This window comes from Schistocerca serialis, chromosome 9, assembly GCF_023864345.2.
Source record: "Schistocerca serialis cubense isolate TAMUIC-IGC-003099 chromosome 9, iqSchSeri2.2, whole genome shotgun sequence".
Taxonomy (NCBI): Eukaryota; Metazoa; Arthropoda; class Insecta; order Orthoptera; family Acrididae; genus Schistocerca; species Schistocerca serialis.
The window spans coordinates 407,286,199-407,306,468 of record NC_064646.1 but is presented as its reverse complement, the minus strand read 5'-3'; the positions used below and the strand labels follow the sequence as shown (position 1 = coordinate 407,306,468).

The 20,270-nt window shown below is 39.9% G+C and overlaps 1 protein-coding gene across 4 annotated transcripts in view; it reads right to left on the bottom strand.

The window, feature by feature from the left end:
* The window catches only part of LOC126418735 (lebercilin), a 185,752-nt gene that overhangs the window by 40,997 nt on the left and 124,485 nt on the right, over positions 1-20,270 (bottom strand). The gene's annotated exons all lie outside the window — the stretch shown is intronic.

The window sequence follows — 20,270 nt, the reverse complement described above, 5'->3', positions numbered from 1 at the left end:
GTGCCATGGAGTAGGATATTGCATAGATAAATATACTTCGTAAATCAGTTAGTGACACATATTTCAAAATGTGCACACTCTGGAACTGCAGTCCCACAACAGCTGCAAAAGCACAGGAAGCTCATTATTACCTAAACAGACATATAATGGATCCAGAGATGTTATTTTCAACAGACATCAAATATGAGCTTCGAGCATCATCATCACCATGCTGTATCAGAATCCTCCAATGAGATGTGGTGCAGCCAAAGAGGAGTTCTGCAAAAGACTACCGCATAAAATCTCCCTCTCAATTCAAAATGTAATTTAGTACCCATTTTTCCTTTAAAATACAATGTTATCCCAGTTGTAATATTCTAATTTGTTGATCTATGTTAGCATTGTCATTGCAACAGTACCAGCACATAAATGTATTGTTTGTTCCTTCATTCCTTCCTACAATTTTTCTACTATTTAGTGAAATAATAGTCACTCACGCTCTCAATCATCAGTGGACTTGCCATGTTTTGCAGATTTTGAGTTCACATGTAACAAATATATAACTTAATGAAGGGAGCAAAGTTGCAACCTGTCGCGTGTGCTTTGTTCTGATTGGCTGAGAACCATAGCTCATATGGTATTCATATTTTACAGCTGGTGTACTATGTTTGAAGTTGGTTTGTTTATAATATTAGACAAATTGCACGAGTTGAGTGCATCAGTGTATTTTGAGTGAGTACATTTCAGGGTACATGCATACTCATTATTCCACATCATTGGTACTATATATGTGTGGCAGAGAATGATGTTTAGTTTTACTGATCCTGGTTTTTGCATGTATGAGTAAAGGTGCAAGGCGATTAGATGAGTACAGTTTTTATCCGTGTTAAAACTGTAGGGATGAAATTAGCAAACTAAATGAGCGCATAACTAGTTTACAGAACTTTAAAAACAAATAATTCGAAATCACAGCTCAAAAAAATTGAACTGGACAAGCTGAAACTTTTGCATGATAGTGCAACCGTTATGGAAAAGTAGACGAATATGATTTACAATAGCAGAAAGAAAAAAGTGCTAAATAAAAAAACTGTGAAGGTAACATAAGCTTTCTACACAAAAAACTTTTTCAAGTACTTTCTACTGATGACTGGAAGTGAAGGCCTTGGCAGTTTTCATGAACGAGGTGAAGAGGAAATGGACAATATAAATAAAACACAAGAAGTCAATTTATCGATGCTGACAAATAAGAAACTAGTGTAAAAGTGGACAGCGCAAATGTGCTGACCTAAACATGTGCTGAAGTGTTTAGTGAAATGACGCAACACGATTTCCTGACTGTAAAATCCAATACCAAACTGTTTGTGCTGTCAGACAGCCATGGTCATGGTCTTGCAAATAAGCTAAACGAAGAATGTAATATATATTCGTGTTGTATACTGAAACCGGGAGCTGCACTTGGTGAAATTAAAACGATGATTGCATCTATACAGGTAAAACATCTGCACAATTAAGATTTTGCTGACCTAAAGATGTGTTGAAGTGTTTAGTGAAACGATGCAACACGATTTCCTGACTGTAAAATCCAATACCAAACTGTTTGTGCTGTCAGACAGCCATGGTCATGGTCTTGTAAATAAGCTAAACGAAGAAAGTAATATATATTCGTGTGGTATAGTGAAACCAGGAGCCGCACTTGGTGAAATTAAAATGATGATTGCATCTCTAGAGGTAAAACATCTGCACAATTAAGATTTTGTCGTACTTTTAGGAGGTTCTAATGACGTATGCAAAAACGAAACGATGAGTGCTACAAACGATCTTAAACAGTTTCTGAAAAATCTCAAATATACAAATGTCATAATTGTGAATATTTTGCATCGCCATGATCTTATGAGGCAATTGTGTGTTAATAAGGAGACACGGAACGACGATAATCAGTTTGCTAATATCTGCAGGAATTTTAAAAATTTGTGTTGATGCGAGTAATATAGGATATAAATTCCACACACAACATGGAGTACACCTGAACAGCTTGGATAAAGAATATCTGGCAAACCTGAAACCTTTTATATATTTAAAAAAAAAACTGTGAGGAGTCAGCAGAAAAAAACAGTGGATAGTGAAGTGAATGACAAGGAAACTGTAGCTCCTCATCATTCCAATGATTTTTTGGAGGAAGACAGGAAAAGCAAGAAGGCTCCACGGTAAGAAATGCTCAGTGTTTCTGAGATCTCCACCAAAATATCCAGTCATAAGAAGTAAAGTGCAACAGTCAAAAGTTGAAGTGCAGACTACTGATTGCCAACTTGTTTGCATAACAGAACATTGGTGTAGGGGATCTGCAATTACACATGTAGCTCTAAGCTCACATGATCTAGCATGCCTTAAACATCAAGACATTGAACCCAGATAGACTCTGCAACACATTTTTGAACATTACGTACAGCTATAGAATATCACTGTTGATTAACACAGTCACAAGGGTAACTCAGCATTCAGAATCAGTCATTGACCATATACTAATTGACTTAGAGAAAGAAAATTGTGATGTTGTTGCATGTAACCTGGGCCTTTCAGATCATTCCAGTCATTTCTTAAAATTAAACATGGCTGTAAAAAAATAACTACAACACCCATGTATAGAAGGGTCTTCTCTAAGCAAAAAAGGCTTGAATTTACCATGCAAATGAACAATGAAACCTGGGAAGATGTGTATGTGGAGACTAGTACAGATAGAAAGTTTTCGAAGTTTCTATTAACATTTAAATTCATGTTCAAACAAGTGTTCCCAAAAGTACTACAAGTCACTAAAACACAAAACAAAAGTAACTGGGTGGTCAATGGGATAAGAAAATCCACTGTAACACTCAAAACATTTCTGCAACATAAAAAACAACCAAAATGTCCCTGCATTTCAAAAACACTACCAAACATACAAAAACATATATAGAAAAGTTGTAGTAACAGCAAAAAGGCCTCAAAATGATAAAATTATAGAAAAGGCATAAAAAAAAAAATAAAACCAGCCTGGAATGTCACCAAACAGGAGAAAACTAGAAAAAGACAAAATAAGTAAACATACAATTACAGCACAATGGTACCACAATACATGATCCAATACAAAACTGCAAATTTGTAAACCAATATTACAGCAAGATAGCTACCAAGCTACAACACAAATTTGATAAAATACAGTCTCTACAAACACTGAAATATCCAAACACAGTAAAGCTGCGAGCCACCACTTCAAGAGAAATAAGCAATGTTGTTCAGAACCTAAAGAAATAAAACCTCAGCAGGTATAGATGAAGTGCCTGTATGCTTGCTGAAGGACTGTATAGACAGTACCAAAGACTCTTTAGTGCAATCATAAATGAATCATTCACTACAGGTTGCTTCCCAGAGGCACTAGTGATGCAAAGGTTCTGCCCCTATATAAGAGACCCTGAAAACAGAAAATTATAGGCCCAACTCTTTACTGTCATCATTTTCAAAAATAATGGAAACTAAACTTGGATACTAAACGTTGATACTAAAAGGTATCAGATAGATTATATAATGGTAAGAAAGAGATTTAGGAACCAGGTTTTAAATTGTAAGACATTTCCAGGGGCAGATGTGGACTCTGACCACAATCTATTGGTTATGACCTGTAGATTAAAACTGAAGAAACTGCAAAAAGGTGGGAATTTCAGGAGATGGGACCTGGATAAACTAAAAGAACCAGAGGTTGTACAGAGATTCAGGGAGAGCATAAGGGAGCAATTGACAGGAATGGGGGAAATAAATACAGTAGAAGAAGAATGGGTAGCTTTGAGGAATGAAGTAGTGAAGGCAGCAGAGGATCAAGTAGGTAAAAAGACGAGGGCTAGTAGAAATCCTTGGGTAACAGAAGAAATATTGAATTTAATTGATGAAAGGAGAAAATATAAAAATGCAGTAAGTGAAACAGGCAAAAAGGAATACAAACGTCTCAAAAATGAGATCGACAGGAAGTGCAAAATGGCTAAGCAGGGATGGCTAGAGGACAAATGTAAGGATGTAGAGGCCTATCTCACTAGGGGTAAGATAGATACCGCCTACAGGAAAATTAAAGAGACCTTTGGAGATAAGAGAACGACTTGTATGAATATCAAGAGCTCAGATGGAAACCCAGTTCTAAGCAAAGAAGGGAAAGCAGAAAGGTGGAAGGAGTATATAGAGGGTCTATACAAGGGCGATGTACTTGAGGACAATATTATGGAAATGGAAGAGGATGTAGATGAAGATTAAATGGGAGATACGATACTGCGTGGAGAGTTTGACAGAGCACTGAAAGACCTGAGTCGAAACAAGGCCCCCGGAGTAGACAATATTCCATTGGAACTACTGACAGCCGTGGGAGAGCCAGTCCTGACAAAACTCCACCATCTGGTGAGCAAGATGTATGAAACAGGCGAAATACCCTCAGACTTCAAGAAGAATATAATAATTCCAATCCCAAAGAAAGCAGGTGTTGACAGATGTGAAAATTACCGAACTATCAGCTTAATAAGTCACAGCTGCAAAATACTAATGCGAATTCTTTACAGACGAATGGAAAAACTAGTAGAAGCCAACCTCGGGGAAGATCAGTTTGGATTCCGTAGAAACACTGGAACACGTGAGGCAATACTGACCTTACGACTTATCTTAGAAGAAGGATTAAGGAAAGGCAAACCTACGTTTCTAGCATTTGTAGACTTAGAGAAAGCTTTTGACAATGTTAACTGGAATACTCTCTTTCAAATTCTAAAGGTGGCAGGGGTAAAATACAGGGAGCGAAAGGCTATTTACAATTTGTACAGAAACCAGATGGCAGTTATAAGAGTTGAGGGACATGAAAGGGAAGCAGTGGTTGGGAAGGGAGTAAGACAGGGTTGTAGCCTCTCCCCGATGTTGTTCAATCTGTATATTGAGCAAGCAGTAAAGGAAACAAAAGAAAAATTCGGAGTAGGTATTAAAATTCATGGAGAAGAAATAAAAACTTTGAGGTTCGCCGATGACATTGTAATTCTGTCAGAGACAGCAAAGGACTTGGAAGAGCAGTTGAATGGAATGGGCAGTGTCTTGAAAGGAGGATATAAGATGAACATCAACAAAAGCAAAACAAGGATAATGGAATGTAGTCTAATTAAGTTGGGTGATGCTGAGGGAATTAGATTAGGAAATGAGGCACTTAAAGTAGTAAAGGAGTTTTGCTATTTGGGGAGCAAAATAACTGATGATGGTCGAAGTAGAGAGGATATAAAATGTAGGCTGGCAATGGCAAGGAAAGCGTTTCTGAAGAAGAGAAATTTGTTAACATCCAGTATTGATTTAAGTGTCAGGAAGTCATTTCTGAAAGTATTCGTATGGAGTGTAGCCATGTATGGAAGTGAAACATGGACGATAAATAGTTTGGACAAGAAGAGAATAGAAGCTTTCGAAATGTGGTGCTACAGAAGAATGCTGAAGATTAGATGGGTAGATCACGTAACTAATGAGGAAGTATTGAATAGGATTGGGGAGAAGAGAAGTTTGTGGCACAAATTGACCAGAAGAAGGGATCGGTTGGTAGGACATGTTCTGAGGCATCAAGGGATCACCAATTTAGTATTGGAAAGCAGCGTGGAGGGTAAAAATCGTAGAGGGAGACCAAGAGATGAATACACTAAGCAGATTCAGAAGGATGTAGGTTGCAGTAGGTACTGGGAGATGAAAAAGCTTGCACAGGATAGAGTAGCATGGAGAGCTGCATCAAACCAGTCTCAGGACTGAAGACCACAACAACAACAACATGGAAACAATAAAATCTTCTGTGTGAAGAAGACAATTAGCTACAGCTCATTTTACAAACGTTTTTCTGGAAGTACTAGATAAAAGAGATCGTATTACAGGCATCTTCCTTGACTTCAGCAAAGCCTTTGATACAGTAGAACACACAATTCTGTTACATAAACTAGAAGCTTTAGGTATACAAGAGGTAGCAAATAAATGATTTTGTTCATACCTAAAAAAAGAGTGCAATGTGTAGAGATTTGTCAAACAAATGCCAATTATTAATACTGGAGCCCCCACAGAAATGTGCTTGACTCAGTACTCTTCTTGACCTATATCAATGATTTTACCCTGAGTGTCAAACACAGTGAAACAGTACTGTTTGCTGATGACAATAACATTCTAATCAGTGAAACATCACCAAGTGTACTACAGGACAAGGCTGAAGAAACACTCATGCCTCTATGTAGATGGGTAGACAACAATAAATAAACCTTAAATGTGAAAAAATCGGTTTCCACATAAGCAAAAAACCCAAAAATAAAAAGTGAATGATGAGCTCATTGAATATATATCACAAACATAATTTCTAGGGAAGCATGTTGCCGCACAACTAAAATGGACTGAGCATGTTACTGTCCTTGGGAAATAAATATGCTTCAGTATGCTTTAGACTGAGAACAATAAATTCAGTGTGTAGTTGGGCGCCCCCCCCCCCCCCCCCCCCCCCCCAAATGAACCATGGACCTTGCCGTTGGTGGGGAGGCTTGCGTGCCTCAGCGATACAGATAGCCGTACCGTAGGTGCAACCACAACGGAGGGGTATCTGTTGAGAGGCCAGACAAACGTGTGGTTCCTGAAGAGGGGCAGCAGCCTTTTCAGTAGTTTCAAGGGCAACAGTCTGGATGATTGACTGATCTGGCCTTGTAACAATAACCAAAACGGCCTTGCTGTGCTGGTACTGCGAACGGCTGAAAGCAAGGGGAAACTACAGCCGTAATTTTTCCCAAGGGCATGCAGCTTTACTGTATGATTACATGATGATGGCGTCCTCTTGGGTAAAATATTCCGGAGGTAAAATAGTCCCCCATTCGGATCTCCGGGCGGGGACTACTCAAGAGGATGTCGTTATCAGGAGAAAGAAAACTGGCGTTCTACGGATCGGAGCGTGGAATGTCAGATCCCTTAATCGGGCAGGTAGGTTAGAAAATTTAAAAAGGGAAATGGATAGGTTGAAGTTAGATATAGTGGGAATTAGTGAAGTTCGATGGCAGGAGGAACAAGACTTCTGGTCAGGTGACTACAGGGTTATAAACACAAAATCAAATAGGGGTAATGCAGGAGTAGGTTTAATAATGAATAGGAAAATAGGAATGCGGGTAAGCTACTACAAACAGCATATTGAACGCATTATTGTGGCCAAGATAGATACGAAGCCCACACCTACTACAGTAGTACAAGTTTATATGCCAACTAGCTCTGCAGATGACGAAGAAATTGAAGAAATGTATGATGAAATAAAAGAAATTATTCAGATAGTGAAGGGAGACGAAAATTTAATAGTCATGGGTGACTGGAATTCGAGTGTAGGAAAAGGGAGAGAAGGAAACATAGTAGGTGAATATGGATTGGGGGACAGAAATGAAAGAGGAAGCCGCCTGGTAGAATTTAGCACAGAGCACAACATAATCATAACTAACACTTGGTTTAAGAATCATGAAAGAAGGTTGTATACATGGAAGAACCCTGGAGATACTAAAAGGAATCAGATAGATTATATAATAGTAAGACAGAGATTTAGGAACCAGGTTTTAAATTGTAAGACATTTCCAGGGGCAGATGTGGACTCTGACCACAATCTATTGGTTATGATCTGTAGATTAAAACTGAAGAAACTGCAAAAAGGTGGGAATTTCAGGAGATGGGACCTGGATAAACTAAAAGAACCGGAGGTTGTACAGAGATTCAGGGAGAGCATAAGGGAGCAATTGACAGGAATTGGGGAAATAAATACAGTAGAAGAAGAATGGGTAGCTTTGGGGGATGAAGTAGTGAAGGCAGCAGAGGATCAAGTAGGTAAAAAGACGAGGGCTAGTAGAAATCCTTGGGTAACAGAAGAAATATTGAATTTAATTGATGAAAGGAGAAAATATAAAAATGCAGTAAGTGAAACAGGCAAAAAGGAATACAAACGTCTCAAAAATGAGATCGACAGGAAGTGCAAAATGGCTAAGCAGGGATGGCTAGAGGACAAATGTAAGGATGTAGAGGCCTATCTCACTAGGGGTAAGATAGATACCGCCTACAGGAAAAGTAAAGAGACCTTTGGAGATAAGAGAACAACTTGTATGAATATCAAGAGCTCAGATGGAATCCCAGTTCTAAGCAAAGAAGGGAAAGCAGAAAGGTGGAAGGAGTATATAGAGGGTCTATACAAGGGCGATGTACTTGAGGACAATATTATGGAAATGGAAGAGGATGTAGATGAAGATGAAATGGGAGATATGATACTGCGTGAAGAGTTTGACAGAGCACTGAAAGACCTGAGTCGAAACAAGGCCCCCGGAGTAGACAATATTCCATTGGAACTACTGACGGCCGTGGGAGAGCCAGTCCTGACAAAACTCTACCATCTGGTGAGCAAGATGTATGAAACAGGCGAAATACCCTCAGACTTCAAGAAGAATATAATAATTCCAATCCCAAAGAAAGCAGGTGTTGACAGATGTGAAAATTACCGAACTATCAGCTTAATAAGTCACAGCTGTAAAATACTAACACGAATTCTTTACAGACGAATGGAAAAACTGGTAGAGGCCAACCTCGAGGAAGATCAGTTTGGATTCCGTAGAAACACTGGAACACGTGAGGCAATACTGACCTTACGACTTATCTTAGAAGAAAGATTAAGGAAAGGCAAACCAACGTTTCTAGCATTTGTAGACTTAGAGAAAGCTTTTGACAATGTTGACTGGAATACTCTCTTTCAAATTCTAAAGGTGGCAGGGGTAAAATACAGGGAGCGAAAGGCTATTTACAATTTGTACAGAAACCAGATGGCAGTTATAAGAGTCGAGGGACATGAAAGGGAAGCAGTGGTTGGGAAGGGAGTAAGACAGGGTTGTAGCCTCTCCCCAATGTTGTTCAATCTGTATATTGAGCAAGCATTAAAGGAAACAAAAGAAAAATTCGGAGTAGGTATTAAAATTCATGGAGAAGAAATAAAAACTTTGAGGTTCGCCGATGACATTGTAATTCTGTCAGACACAGCAAAGGACTGGGAAGAGCAGTTGAATGGAATGGACAGTGTCTTGAAAGGAGGATATAAGATGAACATCAACAAAAGCAAAACAAGGATAATGGAATGTAGTCTAATTAAGTCGGGTGATGCTGAGGGAATTAGATTAGGAAATGAGGCACTTAAAGTAGTAAAGGAGTTTCGCTATTTGGGGAGCAAAATAACTGATGATGGTCGAAGTAGAGAGGATATAAAATGTAGGCTGGCAATGGCAAGGAAAGCGTTTCTGAAGAAGAGAAATTTGTTAACATCCAGTATTGATTTAAGTGTCAGGAAGTCATTTCTGAAAGTATTCGTATGGAGTGTAGCCATGTATGGAAGTGAAACATGGACGATAAATAGTTTGGACAAGAAGAGAATAGAAGCTTTCGAAATGTGGTGCTACAGAAGAATGCTGAAGATTAGATGGGTAGATCACGTAACTAATGAGGAAGTATTGAATAGGATTGGGGAGAAGAGAAGTTTGTGGCACAACTTGACCAGAAGAAGGGATCGGTTGGTAGGACATGTTCTGAGGCATCAAGGGATCACCAATTTAGTATTGGAGGGCAGCGTGGAGGGTAAAAATCGTAGAGGGAGACCAAGAGATGAATACACTAAGCAGATTCAGAAGGATGTAGGTTGCAGTAGGTACTGGGAGATGAAGAAACTTGCACAGGATAGAGTAGCATGGAGAGCTGCATCAAACCAGTCTCAGGACTGAAGACCACAACAACAACAACAGTTACTCATGCAACAGATCAACATCTTTTGCATATGTTTATTCTGTGATGAGTTATGGAATAATGTTCTGGGGAACAAATGAGCAGAACAGCCAAACAATCCTTAAGCTTCAAAAAAGGCCTGGACAAATGATGACAAAAAGTAGCATGAGAACTCACAGCACTGAGTTGCTTAAATCTACAGGTATTTTGACTGTTCCATGTGAGTACATTTTGCAAAGAGTGATCCACGTTAAAAAAAAAGACATTGATCAGTACCCGACGAACGGGTCTCTATATGAACATGGAACCAGATCCAGCCATCACTTACATCTCAATAGAAAAAACGAACAAAAACCCAATATAATGTGCTACACAATGGAATTAAACTACACAATAAACTTCCACAAGAGATCAGAGACAAAAGTGAAATACATGCCTTCAGGAATACCCTAAAAAATATTTGTTAGAAAAGTGTCTTTATACTGTAGAGGATTACCTAAAATGGTGTATAAATTTTGCTGACAATTGTGCTAATGATTAATTACTGCTATTAAGAGGCATTTTACAGTACGTTCAATAGAACTGTGAAATTCAATGTCCAAATCTATAACTCAGTAAGACAAGAAATTTATATATCTATTTCTGTGTGTACTTGTGTACGTTTATGTATCTCTGCATCTGTATTTCATGTATTTATTTGTTGACATCTATGCAATTTACACTGCCTTCAGATGGATAAATATATAAATAAAGGAATTTAATGTGAACATGTGGCATGGAAAAAAATGTTGGGAAACTAATACCTGGCGCCCCTCCCACGCTCGCCAAAAAAAAAAGAAAAAGTATGAAACCAGATGGTGATAGGGGTGGGGGTGGAGGTGAGGGTGGGGGGAACAAGGGCAATGTTAGTCACATTCTGTAAATAAACTTTAAAACTAATATTTCCTCTGTAAATTTAGGTATAGATATCGCAAAATATTTTCTGAAACTATGAGCTGTCTTCAAAGTTCTTTCCCATAGCTGGTAACGTGGCATTCTATATGAACAGATCGTTTGAATTATAATACTTTTGATTTTTCCGCAACATCTGAACTGGCCTTGCAACATATATCTCCTTGTATTGGTGAAAGCAGCATTTGGAAGTTATTAATGGTGTTGAATTTTTTTCTGGCCAATGCACTATTATATATATACTCTCACTGTCACCTCATTTTGCGCAACAGCTCCTGACACCAATGGTGACGATAGCCATCAAAAGCTAGAGAATTTTATTCAAACTGCTGCAGTTTGAAAACTATTTTATTAAGAGCACCCTGTTCATAGAGAGATAATCAGCAGCCTCATTATGTCAATAGTCTTCTGAGAAAAAATTTCAATGGATTTTGTATGTTCAGATAGTTCACATGACAGCGATTTCCATGGGTCCTAGTTTTAGTATCATTATTGTATATGAAATACTGTAACAATGTTTTCTTTTCCCATTAGTTATTGGGGGGGGGGGGGGGGAGGGCACACCTCCTATAAAGAGACAATACTCCAAAAAACCAAGGTTGGTGGGGTGCACAGGCAATGGAACTGGTCCTCCTCTACTTATCCATCTGTCATGTTAGATACCAGCCAGGGCATCTCAAACACTGAGATTGAAATGTGACAGAGCTCCATCTTCTTATTTGCAGAGGCATATCTTCCAGTTCGTTTTGGAGGGTGTCCTGAATAAAGTCCCTGCAGGCAGCACATGTGATACAAACTGAGCTAAGTATCTAAAGAATTTGAAATATTTCTATATGTGATGTTTGAAGTGAAGTGTTCACTCAGATTTCCATTAATTACATAAATGAAAAAGTTTCAAATCTCTCAAGTACGCTTTGTATGCCCTACAAATTTTATGGAAGAATATTGCATACTCATGAAGGAAAGTGCACCTACAACACGTGCAAATAAAAGTTTGTGTAAAAGTGGAGAAACTGTTATATGCAAAACTAAAATTTCTATTAACTTTTACAGTTTCCACAATATATTAGAAGGTATCCCACTACTTTTGTCACCACAGTGTATGTCTGCATACACTTCATATTACATGAACTGGTATTTCATCATATCACAATGCTACTACCCGTGAGCTACATGCAGTTACACGTTTGATGAATATTAACGACAAAAACTCCTGTCCACTGCTCACATTTACCTGCCTGTTTTTTGGAGAGGGGTAGATTGCGAGGTCCTGATGACTATGAACTAGCATTATCAAAATGGTAATCTCTGTATGATGTTCATGAGTTTGTGGCATTAATATCCATTACAAGTGAGCCGCTAGTACACAAAAGGCAACTTTCTCTTAACTGCATGCTTGGAGTTGTTAGAACGGTTTTTCTATATCAAAAGGGACAGTCTCATGCCTTCGGCATCATTTTCATGCCATAGGTTCACTTATTCCCAGAAAAGGTGAAGATAATTATGATGAGGCTGAGGCTGAGCAAGGCATGTCACGTTAATAACAATTTATAATTTTCTATTTCACTTAAGATTTACTAACATAACTGGTTGAATGATTACTGCTGTACATAATTTCTTTAGTCTACAGGAGGAGGAGGAGACTTGTAGAAACAGGGAAGATGTTTGGGTCCTGGAAAAATGTAAGAACGAATGAGGCAATACTGATCCTGCGACTTATAAGATATATTGGAAAAACTTCATACCTATATTTATAGCAGCTGTAGATCTATAGAAAAGTTTTTGACAATGCTGACTGGATACATACTTTGGATAACTGAATGTAAAAAGGATAAAATACAGCAGCAAAAGGTTATTTATAGCTTGTACAGAAACCAGTCTGCAATTGTAAGGCTCTAGGGACATAAAAGGGAGACAGCTGTTGAAAAGGGAATGAGACAGGACTGTAGCCTATTCCCAATTGCTATTCACTCTGCATTTTGAACAAGCAGTAAGGGCAACCAAACAGAAATAACTTCAAGGCAATGAAACAAAACTTTTAGGTTTGCGACCACTGAGGGCAAAGTATTCGTACGATCAGTTACACGGAATGATAGTCTCTTGAAAAGAGGTTAAGATGAACACCAACAACAGGCTTTTTTTTTAAAAAAAAAAAAAAAAAAAAAAAAAAAAAAAAAGGGGGGGGGGGGGGGGTAATTGAGTGGAGGAAAATTAAATCAGGTGATGCTGAGAGAGCTAGATTTTGAAATGAGACACTAAAACTAATATTAGTTTTGCTATTTGTGACAAAAAATAACTGGCAGTGGCAGAAGAAGATAAGATATAAAATGCAGACTGCCAATAGCAAGAAAAGTGTTCCTAAGAGAGATAAAGACTTGAGACAAATTTCGTATGGAAATTAACAAAATATTTTCTGACCAGCTTAAGCAATTCTGCATAGCTGAAAAACCACTGAAGACAGGAGCCCGATGCCAGGGGGTGATGTCACAGTTGTGTATGCAGAGCTTTTTGGTGTTGTGTCATACTATGTATACAAATATGATGGAAGCTGACGGAGTTTCACACTTAACCCTTTGGGTACTATGAATGAGTACATATATACGCAGCACCATAACCTTCCTCAGATGCTCTGGATGTGTCACAGAGCACAGCTGGTACTTTCGGACAGCGCTAATGAATATTTATATGCCTTGTTCCATTAGCCCTCTCACTACTGTGAACATGTTTTAAGTTAGCTGAGTGATAGGTACCCAAGTGCTCTAGGTGTGTACCACACAAAGCTGTATTTTAGTTCCATTTTTCCAGTACCTTTTCAGAGTTCCAGCTGAATATTTTAAGTATGTATCTACGTTTCCTGCGGTGCTCCCTTGTTGTAGATTTCGATTCCATTTTGCATGTTTTCATCACCTAACTTCGAGTCCTTCTCCTTTATAAGAGAAATGTCACATCATTGTAGCTGCACAGGTAAACGAGATCCTGAAGATGCTTTCTAGAAATTAATATTAGTGCAAATTCTCTCATGTAACTGGAAGTAGTAATTCCCAGCCCCGTACATCAGCTCGGACCGCACACCAGTTTGATGTTTCTACAAGGGGAGCAGTTGGTAGTTGTTTAGACTCTGAAGTGACAGCAAAACTCTTTGAAAAAGAGCACATATTAGTGACACTTTGGAGTGGAAACAAACTGATTTCCAGCTGTTAAAGCACGTGTTTGATGACTCAGCCTCAGCACACAAATTTCAATTGGTTAATGATTCAAGAATTCTGTCATTTTTATGGTATCTCTGTCAGGGGACCTGTTGCAAGTTACAGCAGACAAAACAAATTCATATCATGTACACACCACGGCAAATACTCCACTATCTGTGGATTCTCTACTGTCAATACGGAAAGACTGGATTTGAGAAACATTACTGTTTTGTTGCTATTTGTTTTGAAATGGCTCAAACACTCAAGTTTTCAGTGGAATTATGTTGGTCTGAAAATGCTTTATTTTACTTTTGTGAGTGTTACACTTTCGTGACAACTCTGCGAGAACTGGAAGTGACTCTTTGAAATTAGGAATAATGTTGATGAATCCAGAATGAGATTTTCACTCTGCAGCGGAGTGTGTGCTGATATGAAACTTCCTGGCAGATTAAAACTGTGTGCCCGACCGAGACTCGAAATCGGGACCTTTGCCTTCCGCGGGCAAGTGCTCTACCACCGAGCTACCGAAGCACGACTCACACCCGGTACTCACAGCTTTACTTCTGCCAGTACCTCGTCTCCTACCTTCCAAACTTTACAGAAGCTCTCCTGCGAACCTTGCAGAACTAGCACTCCTGAAAGAAAGGATATTGCGGAGACATGGCTTAGCCACAGCCTGGGGGATGTTTACAGAATGAGATTTTCACTCTGCAGCGGAGTGTGCGCTGATATGAAACTTCCTGGCAGATTAAAACTGTGTGCCCGACTGAGACTCGAACTCGGGACCTTTGGCTTCCGCAGGCAAGTGCTCTACCAACTGAGCTACCGAAGCATGACTCACGCCCGGTACTCACAGCTTTACTTCTGCCAGTACCTCGTCTCCTACCTTCCAAACTTTACAGAAGCTCTCCTGCGAACCTTGCAGAACTAGCACTCCTGAAAGAAAGGATATTGCAGAGACATGGCTTAGCCACAGCCTGGGGGATGTTTACAGAATGAGATTTTCACTCTGCAGCGGAGTGTGCGCTGATATGAAACTTCCTGGCAGATTAAAACTGTGTGCCCGACCGAGACTAGAACTCGGGACCTTTGCCTTTCGCGGGCAAGTGCTCTACGAACTGAGCTACAGCGCCAGGAAACCAGACACCAATGCAAAACTTGTGGCATACCATTAGGTGTTGTACCTCATTTTGAGACTTCTCACAAGAAGTATTACTAACCTCAGGAACTGAACCGGATAGTTGAAATTAATTGACACTTTTGAATAAATTATTTAAACACACACACACACACACATACACACACACACACACACACACACACACAATATTGAAAGGCTAGCTTGTTACTCACCATACAAAGGAGTCCCTGAATTCCAGATAGGCACACAAATAAGACTGCTCAAATATTAAAGCTTTTGAACAATGTACTATTTCTGCAGTAGAAAGCATACACAAACATTCACAAAAGTACAACTCATACTCACAGAGCCATTGTTACATGGCATTAGAGCCCAACTGCAAGTGCATCTGCTTCTGATGGACCAGCAATCTACTGGGTTGGACGGTGGGATAAGGAGGCAGCATGTAGTGGGGATGGGGAGGGATAGCAGGGTACAGGTGGAGGATGATGCTAGTGTTACCTGGTAGGGTGTGCAGGGACTTTGAGGGGACAGGATAAGGCTGTTAGGTGCAGTGTTGGAAGGCTGTGATAGGGAGCAGGGGGGATGGGCGAAAGGAGAGGAGAGAAGCACAGATGCAGAAAGGACTTCTAGGTGCATTGTTGGGGTAGAAGACGTATGTAGTACTGGACTGGGAGCAGGGAAGGGGATAAAGAAGTGTGAGACAGCAACTAGTGAAGGTTTAGACCAAAGGGGTTATGGGAAAGAAGGATATGTTGTAGTGAGAATTCTCACCTGCGCAGTTCAGAAAAGCTAGTGTTGGTAGAAAGAATCCAGATGGCACAGGCTGTAAAGCAATCATAAAAGTAAAGAACATCATGCTGGTTGGCATGTTCAGCGACTGGGTGGTCCTGCTGTCCTTGGCCATAGTTTCCGTGTTACTCAGAGGAGCTGTTGTTGATAGGAAGGATCCAGATGGCACAAGATGTGAGGCAATCATTAAAGTAAAGAGCATCATGTTGGGCTGCCTGTTCAGCAACTGGGTGGACCTGCTGTCTCCGGGCCAGTTTGGCAGTGACCATTCATGAGAACAGACAGTTTGTTTGTTGTCATGCCCATGAAGCAAGTGGCACAGTGGTTGCAGCTTACTTGATAGTTGGTTTCGCAAGTGGCCCTGCCTTTGATGGGGTAGCATATCCCTGTGACAGGACTGGAGCAGGTTGTAGAGAGAGGATGTGAGGGACAGGTCTTGCAAGCAGGTCTATTGCAGAGGTAAGAACCGTTAGGCAAGGGGTTCGCGAGAGGGGTGGAGAAGAGATGGCCAAGGATATTGCTTAGGTTCAGAGTTGGGGGGGGGGGGGGTTGGGGGAATGACACTGTGGGAGGGTTGACAAGGATAGTTGGTAGTTTAATCCTCATTTCAGGATACGACGACAAGTTGTCGAAATCCTGGAGGAGAGTGTGATTCAGTTGCTCCAGACCTAGGTGGTTCTGAATCATGAGAGGAGTGCTCATTTGTGGCCAATCAGTGGACTGTGGGAGGTGGTAGTGTTCTGGACTGAAAAGGCATGGGAGATCTGTTTCTGGACAAGATTGGGATGGTAATTTTGGTCTGTGAAGACTTTCGTGAGATCAGTGGCATACTTGGAGAGGAATTGCTTGTCACTGCAGGTGTGACATCTATGGGTGGGCTGTATGGAAGGGACTTCTTGGTGTGGAATGGGTGGCAACTGTCAAAGTGGAGGTATTGTTGGCAGTTGGTAGGCTTGATGTGGTGGGAGGTGCTGATGTAACCATCTTTGAGGTGGAGGTCAACATCGAGGAAGGCGACTTGTTGGAGTGAGAAGGAACAGGTGAAGTGAAGGGTGGAAAAGGTGTTACATTCTGGAGGAATATGGACAGGACAACCTCACCCTCGATCCAGATCATGAATCTGGTCAGATCACAAATCATGATTTGGACTGAAGGTGGGGACACCCTACCCACATTCCTCCAAACCCTCAACACCTCCTTCTCCCTATTTTGCTTGAACTGTTAATGCTCAACCCAACAAGCCATCTTCATCTCCTTCAGTGTTGATCCCCACCTCACTGATGGTTACATTAGTATCTCTGTCCACATAAAACCTATCAACTACCAACAATAGCTCCATTCCGATAACTACCATCCATTTCATACCAAGAAGTCACTAGCCCTCGTGGTTGTAGCATCTGTAGTGACAAGCAGTCCCTCTCCAAATTTGCCAAGGGTCTCACGGAGGCCTTCACAGACTGATATTACACTCCAAACATTGTCCAGAAACAGATCTCTCATGTCCGGTCTTTCCAGTTACCTATCTCCACCCACATACCCACTGTCCAGCCACAAAGAAACACTTCTCTCGTGACACAGTACCACCACGGGCTGGAGAAACTGAATCACATTTTCCAACAGTGTTTTGACTACCTGTCACTGTGTCCTGAAATGGCAAATATCATCCTCACTATCCTCAAATTGTGATATCCCACCACTCCCTTAATCCTACACTGGTGTGGTTCAGCTAACACCATTCTGGCAGTGTCATAGGTGTCAGAGCCATAGTGATAGAGACAGTATGGCTCTGCCAGAACTGTGGCCTAGTTTACATAATATTTTAAATATGCGTAATGATATTGTGCTGATTTTATGACAATCCCACCATGGCTTTATTATATTAGGACACGTTATAAAACAGATCTGAAGACGGTCATTGCTGACTGCAACCGGAAGTCTAAGGACCAGAAGTTTTGTGATCATTGGTAGAAATAAAAGAAATGCATTCTACACTTCCTGGATCACTGTTTTAATCTGTGACCATGTTGTGACTTGTGTACAGGCTGTCCCCTGCGGAAGGGCATCAGTGCAGATAGTTGGCTTAGATGTTAATGACACAGTGCTCGGCACAGTCTGTGACAAGCACATCAGTAGCAGTGAATGTTTAAGGAACAGTTTGGCAGAGGTTGTCTTTCAAGTGCTTCTTTTGAAGAATGTCACATAAAAAGAGACTTCATTAAATTGAGGCAATACCAAAACAAATTTCAACTGGGTCCAAATGTCATACTGATGACAGTCATGGCAGATGATCATTAATACAGTAAATTGTAAATGAAGTGATATGAGGTTTTATGATGTCTGCTAATGTCAAACTCAGCCACGAGAACGTATCATGGCTAATTCCAGAAGAGGTGATTGGTCACCTGTCCTCTTTGCTTTTGAACATTCTTTCCATCACCTCATATGAAACCATGCTTTACTTATATCTTCTTTAACTGTCACTTTGGCTGGGAGACCACATTTGTTCTCTACATTCCTCCACCAATCATTTCTATTTGTGGCTGTCATGATAGATTTTCCTTTTCTTAGGCCTACTGCCTTGTATCCCTGTTAATATCATCCTTCCATCTTGCCCATGGCCTTCTTCGACCCCTTCTGTCCCCCTGAAAATGCTACTCATGGTAGTCTTTCATCTTCCACCCTAGTTAGGTGTCTTGCTCAGATCAGTCTTCTTTTCATCAGCTTTTGGCCAACATCAGCTTGTGGCAGTTCCTGATTTTTTTTAATGCCCTCCATTCTTTAGACTTTGAGTTCCTCCCGGTGCTAGACATTTACCTTAATATTTTTAACTCTAAAACTAACAGTTGTTGTCTATCTGTTTTCCTTAGCCTCTGTAGCTGACTGGCGAGTGAGGTATCCCATGCAGAGGACCAGGGTTCCATTCCCACTATTGCTAGGTGTTTTTCTTTTGTGGTAGGACTGGCACGGGGTGCACTCAGCCTCATGATGCCAATTGAGGAGCTACCAGACCAAGTAGTAATGATTCCAGGGAGAATTACACTGGTATAATCTAGTTTAAAACTTCTTAAAATTGCTCTAGTGCATAGCATGTTCTATAAGCCAAAATATGTTCTCTTTGCCACTGCAGTACATTCCTGAATCTCAATTTCCATTCTATTTTCCTCAATAAAATGCTTCCCAAATATTTAAATATGTCTATTCTTTTAAAAGTGAATTTGTTACCTATTAATGAAGTTTGATGACTGGGCGCCTTGCTCATGACCATGTACTCTCGTTTTCTCTTTGTTAATTTGAAATCTGCTTTCCTTGCAATGATTCTGTCAGAACTTGTCATGAGCTGCATGTACTCTTTGATACAACTTATCATAACATTGGCTGCATAGCCAAGCCGATTTATTGTGATATTACCCAGTTTTATTCCAGCTTAGGGTATTTTTTGGTGTTCTCTGCCTACCTTTTCTAAAATTAAATTAAAAAGTATTGGAGATAATGCATCTCCTCGTCTAAGAAGAGTTCTGACTTAAAATTGCTCTGACATTTGATCATTACTCAGCAACAGGTTCCCTCTAAACACCTGTGTACTACCTTTATAAACTTCTGTGGAAAATGAAACTCTCTCAGGACATTGATGATTGTGCACCTATCTGATATGTCATAAACTTTTTTGAAATCTACAAAAGCCATGTGGCTATCAAAATTATGTTCTCAACCATTCTTACTTGTACATAAATGTAAGTTAGTTCTGAAGGTTTTATTTAATACAGCAGTTTTATGATTTTGTTCTTTCTCAACATTGACACACACCTTTCTGGCATATACTTCAATTGTTTACGAAGCTGTCAGATTGTATATGGTAGTCTTTGATTTTATTTCTGTTTTCATTGGTCCATGTTGACTGTAGTTTTTCTGTCTTGTTTTCTCAAACTATAAAGCTACTGGAAAAATCACGACAGAAAATATGGAAGAACTGGAGGAGATTAGAGTGTAAGGGCTGTTTACCCTTACACTTACTACTTTTACATATTAATTATTTTTGTATTTTATTATTGTTGGCAGAAAAGAGGGTATATCGCTGACCATGAACAATGAGCCACAGAAAACCAGTGTTAGAGCTGCCCGCATATGTATACTGTGTTGTGAGGTGTGGTGCTGTGGGGTAAAGTTGTGCTAACATGCAGACCTGATAATTTGATTAAAATTTGGAAAGAGCATTATGGATCGACTTCCAGATTGTTCAATTCAGTTGCACATCCACATTGGAAAGAGATACGTAGTATAAAATTTAAGTGCAGAGTGAATTAATAGTACTCCACGGCACATAGTCTACGGGGCTTTTTGTGGATCTATATGAGGCAATGGACAATAAATAAGTCAATAAAATAATGTTTGTGACCCTTAATGTTACAGAGTTTTTAAATCATAACCTACAATACACACGG